Below are 6,000 nucleotides of genomic sequence, written 5' to 3'. Positions count from 1 at the left end.
TAGTTGGTGCAACAGGCCCACCCATGGCCTGTTGAGACTTTAATTGCTCTATTTGTGCTTGTTGAGCTTGGATTGTGTTTTGCATCTCCATTTGTACTTTTTGTTGATTAAGCATAGCATCCATCATCTCCTTCATTTGCATCTCCATTTGTGCTTTATATTGGTTACGTTGCTCTTGGACTTGCGTTTGGATGATATAAGTTTGTTCTTGTGATTGCCTATATCCGCCTCCAAAGACATCTGTCGAAGAAAGACCCAATCCATATGTTCGAACACGACTAGGTCGCTCAAGCTCTAGAACCCGTGTGATAATTTCTTCATTTGTAGCATTGGATTGCGCCCCAAACTCCTTCATTTGTGTCTGCAATTGCTAATTAGTAATTAGCCACCAACAAAATTCAGCCTATAAGCAAGACATAATTAATTAATTCTCACTTCCAATTTGCAAGCACTATTAAAGGTAACTCTCTATCAAATTTAACTATCTACTTTGCCTCTCTTCAAGTTTAGATTTCTACTTTATTCATCAGGTATTTTCTACATCAAATCTGTTCAAAGTCTTTATGATTCAACTCACACTTGTGTGCCTGTGTGGAAAGGTATATATTTTCTTCTACAAAATTGTGATATTTGCTTGATTGGTTTGGAGTAAGTGGATTGTTACTTGTGATTTACTGATTAAAACCAAACAAACTACCAGTAAAATTTAAACAATTGCAAAGCACAAATTATCACCCACACCAATAAATACACCAACAAAAAATAATTACTAACTACCTAATAATAGAACTTTATATATATGTTAGTAGCAGATTTATGTCTTTAATTCAATAGGAGTTCAAAATTACTTGGGTTGATATCATAAACATCTTGAAACTAGCGCTCCACTTAGTCTCTAGAGTGAGCACTTGAAATGATTTCTCAAACTAATCATAGCTGTCAATGTTCTGCAAAATGCATTATTATAAATTATAATCTGTGAGCTGCATGTAAGCTTGTTTGGTGTTTGTAGGCAAATGGTGGTAGAAGGTTATCTTAGTTATTGTTTCTCATTTTCCCCCAGTAATTTCATAACCTTTTTTTAAAAATAAATAAATAAAGAAATATGAGACAAGTATACATTCCATACATGCAAAGCATATAATAATGGTGCTACATACCATGACCTCAACAACTTTATTAGTACTTGGTTTGTTATCCTTTGAGTACCCAGCCATCCACACTTCTAAGCGAGTTGCAGGAACTTCATTCTTCTTATTAGTTTCCTACAATTACACTTAAAATTAAGTAACAAAATCAAAATATACAATTTCAATTTGAAATATAAAGAAACTATATACCTCTACTCGAACAACTGAGAATGGTTTTTTGCCAGTTATGTGATTTAATGTCTTATTTTCCAAATTTCTTTGTTTTTGGTACTTTTTTTTCTATTACATATGAACACAAACACAAGATAATTTATTAATTAACAAACTCATCTTATGAGATTACAATAGAGTTCAATAAACAATTTAAATGATACCTGTGCCTTTCGAGTGCCCCAATAATAGACTAAGCTTTGCCATTGATGCACATGATGTACTCTTTCGGGTCGATGAGTTAACCTATCAGCATCATTGTCGAATGATGTATACCCCATTTGTTTAACTCTAGCCTTCTACTCTCTCCATTTTTTTCCCAACAGATGCCAAAACAAATTTCTTCATTGACTCGTCAGTATCTGTATTGACTTGCAAATAATTGGCAACTTTGTGACTATTGCATACACACAACAACAACAACATACACGCAGTGGCATATACACAGCAGCAAGCCCACAGAAATAGCTGATTTCACAAATCAAGATAATATTCACTGCATTTAGTAATTGAAGGAGATTTTTCATCATGAATGGCCTTTCCAAAATAAAAAAAATAAATACTACCATTCAGCTACTAGAAGCAAGAACCCTTTTAGGTGAACAAACTAATACTTATAGACTACTAATCATAGGGCTTTGAACCAAAAAAAAAAAAAAAAAAAATCTGTTCAGTATATACACATCAAATCTATATGCATATGAACCTACAAACTAGTTTGCCATTCAAAGCAAACAACCCTCTAATTGGTGACTAAGAGGCTGTTGAGGGTCCTGTTTGGTTGTGTTTTCATCTTCTTCGTTTCCATTTTTTAAAAAACAAAAACAACATACAGTTTTGAAATCAAGCATCATTTTAAAATTAATATTTTTTGTGCGAAAATAGTTTTCAAAAATGTAGAAACAACTTTTTGATATTTTCTAAGAAGTGAGTTGTATTCGTCAAACAAATTCCCTCCCCCTCCCCCAAGAAAATGAGAACACAACCAAATAGAACTGAACCCTACTTTTATCCTGAAAAAAACACAATCTCTAGATTTGCACATGTAGTCCTCAACCATCACCAATCAACAAGAAGAGAGCTACTATTCCATCATGCAACATAAAAGAGAACAAAGAATAAAAGGAGCTAAATTGAAACAAACTATGTATGACCATTTTGCAAAAGTGAAGTGTAAAAAACAAAAAAGAAAAAACCTTGCAACTGAAAGTTGTTATGATAGGAAGGTCATTGAAATAAGTCCAAACTGGAAACCAGACACATCAACACTGTAAACATACAGCCCACACCATTTGGCTGCTGCTGCTCCTATACCTATTTTCATTTTACACAAAAACCCAACGAACACCAGTCAAAAAGTTCACAACAAAACTAACGCATTCCCTCCTCATTTGCGGTACATGGCTCTGAACAAGGAAACACAATGACTTTGAACTTAATGCTTGATAACCAAAGGGTTCCAATTATTCAAGGAAACAACAAAAGAAAAAAAGGAAAAAACAAAACAAACTGGCAACTATAAAATATGAAACAAATAAAATAAATAATAACAAATTAAAATTAAAATTGATATGTAAAATGAAATAATTCTTTTACCTTTACTTCTCTCCAAATTCTCTCTTTGTTTTCCTTCGGAACATGGCTCCAAGTTCTATAAGTGTTGAGAAGATAAAGGCTATCCCAATATCAATGGGATAAACTAGGAAATAGATATGCATTGTATTTACTGTAAATCTTTAAGATACCTATTGTAGATGGGATTCCTAGGATGTCACTTGTATAAAGCTGTATACTAAGATTCAATATTTATTAAAGGCAGAATATTTTCTCCTCTGTTTCACATGGTATCAGAGCAGGTTTAAAAAAAACTAGCTTTTTTCTTTTGCCTCAATTCACCATTCTCTACCATCATGGTAAACGAAAGGTGTTCGGATGAAGGTCAATCAACTGCTGTCACCGACACCGCAAATCTTTTTTCTCTCCATCATTCTGATCATCCTGGAATGGTGCTCGTTTCTAAGCCTCTCAATGGAGATAATTACTCGACTTGGTCTCGAGCTATGACCATCTCTTTGAATGCCAAATCCAAATTGGGCTTCATTGATGGAACCATAGCCATGCCGGCTGCCACCACTAAACCAGACGACTATGCATCATGGAGACGATGCAATGATATGATCCTATCTTGGATCCTCAATTCTCTCACACCAGATCTTGCTGACAGTGTCATTTATTCAACTATTGCCCAGGAGGTATGGGACGACCTTCGGGATCGTTTTTCTCAAAACAATGCCCCTCGTATTTTTCAGATTGAGAAGGACATCGCTTGTCTTGCCCAAGATCAAATGAGTGTTTCGGCTTACTACACCAAACTAAAAGGATTATGGGATGAATTCGGCTCCTATAATGCCACCGTTTGCTCTTGTGGGGCAGATCATATGCGTCGCAAATTGATACAATTTCTTATGGGACTCAATGCGTCATACAGCGCAATCCGAGGGCAAATCCTTTTGATGGATCCCCTGCTTGATGTCACCAAGGCCTACTCCTCCATTGTACAAGAAGCAAAGCAGCGTAGTGTGGGCATTGCATATGAGACAACGGAGATCGCAGCTATGGTTGTTTGCAGGGATAACCAGACCACAGCCATAATAGTTCGCAGGGATAATCGCAACTCGGCTAATCGTAAGCCATTACATTGCTCTTACTGCGATCAAGATCAACATGTGCGAGAAACTTATTGGAAATTGAATGGGTATCCGCTAGGGCATCCACGCCATAAATCAAACAAACCCACTCCAGGAGGTACTCGTTTCAAACCCAACACTAGTACTCAGCCTTCGGCAAATACTGTCACGAAGGACTCTACGATGCGGGAGATGGCGTCAGCTATGAATGGACTTTCAGATTTGCAATTCCAGTAAATGTTATCTATCGTAAATGGTCAAGGACCCCCTCAGGCCAACGCTATTGGTACTGCTGCAGGTTTGTCACACGTATCATTGTACACTCATCGATTCATTATCGATAGTGGTGCCACTGACCATATTACTTCATCTCCAAATTTACTTGCCAACAGTTGTAAGAATACTTCTTTGCTGCCGGTTATCATGCCAAGCAGAGAATAGGCTCCGATTCTCTCCACTGGAACTTTACCCCTAAACTCAGTATTGTCTTTAAAAAATGTGCTTGGCGTGCCATCTTTTAAGGTGGATTTGATGTCTGTGAGTCAAGTTACAAGAAGTTTAAATTGCTCCGTAACTTTTTTTCCTTCCTGGTGTATTTTGCAGGACTTGATGACGAAGAGGACGATTGGTTTGGGTAAAGAACGCAACAGACTTTATTACTTGGTTGCCTTAACATCAGACACACCAGCTCCTAGCCGATCCTTAGCTGTCGAGTCTTCAGTACCGCCCATGCGTCCATCATGTTCTCATGTCCTCTCCTCTACTGACTTGTGGCATCGCCAATTGGGACATTTATCTTCCGCTCGTTTAGATTTTATGGCTAGACACTTGTTAAATTTTTCTTTTCAGTCAAGTAAACCTTGTGATGTTTGTGCACTTGCCAAACAGCGTCGGCTTCCATTTTTTGTTAGTTCTATTTCGTCTATTCGGCCTTTTGAATTAGTTCATTGTGATATTTGGGGTCCATATCGAACTGCTTCCCTTTTTGGTGCAAAACTTTTTCTGACTATTGTGGATGACTATTCTAGATTCACCTGGGTCTTTTTAATGCACAACAAAAGTGACACTCAACACTTACTAATTTTTTTTTCCTTTGTCAAAACCCAATTCAATGCCTCTATCGCTAATATTCGGGTTGATAATGGACTCGAATTCTATGCTGTAACAACCCCCATACTGTTTACTGATTAATGACTGATTGATCACCGATAATCACCGATTACTGTTAAACGAAACGGATAATGACTGATAACTGACTGATAATTGAACTGATTAAAAGTACTGAACTGACTGACTGAAATTGGAAACCGAATTGATTGAGCATATGTTAGTTAAATTGCATTATATCTGTTTGACTGTATGATTATCTGTTCGTGTTATATGTTTAAACTGCTAATTGAAGGCCTTATCGGCGGCCGAAATCGGAATTGATTAGTGTTTTATGATCCTCATAATTAATGTGATTTTATGGTATAATTATTTGAAAACTGATTAAGTATGATTAAATTAAATTAAAATAAGCTAATTAAAGGGTTTGGTTTATTTACCATATTGCCACCCTTAGTGGCCCACTACCTAGTGATGCTAGAGCCTTGCATACTTGACTCAAAACATTTCCATCAGCCATTTCTCTTGAGCTTAGCCGACCATGAGAGGGAGAGAGTGAGAGAACTTGTCTTCCATCTTGGGTTTGCTTGCTAATTGAAGAATTGTTGAAGTGTAGATTTCATATTTGAGCTCCTAAACCTTGAATACAAGACTAAGGTAGGAAACTCACCTTCTTATTGTTGCCATTGAGCTAGTTCTTGCATGATTCATGCTTCATTGTAGAACTAAATCATGTTTTGGTTCATTGTTGTTGAATTGGAGCTCAATCCTTGCATGCATGGTTGTATCATAGATGTTGAGTTGTTTTCATGGCAAAATGTTACATGCATGTTCACATTTATGTT

The sequence above is a fragment of the Camellia sinensis genome, chromosome 12 (genome assembly GCF_055761805.1).
Source record: "Camellia sinensis isolate YWXY chromosome 12, ASM5576180v1, whole genome shotgun sequence".
Lineage (NCBI taxonomy): Eukaryota > Viridiplantae > Streptophyta > Magnoliopsida > Ericales > Theaceae > Camellia > Camellia sinensis.
This window is presented reverse-complemented; position numbering follows the sequence as displayed.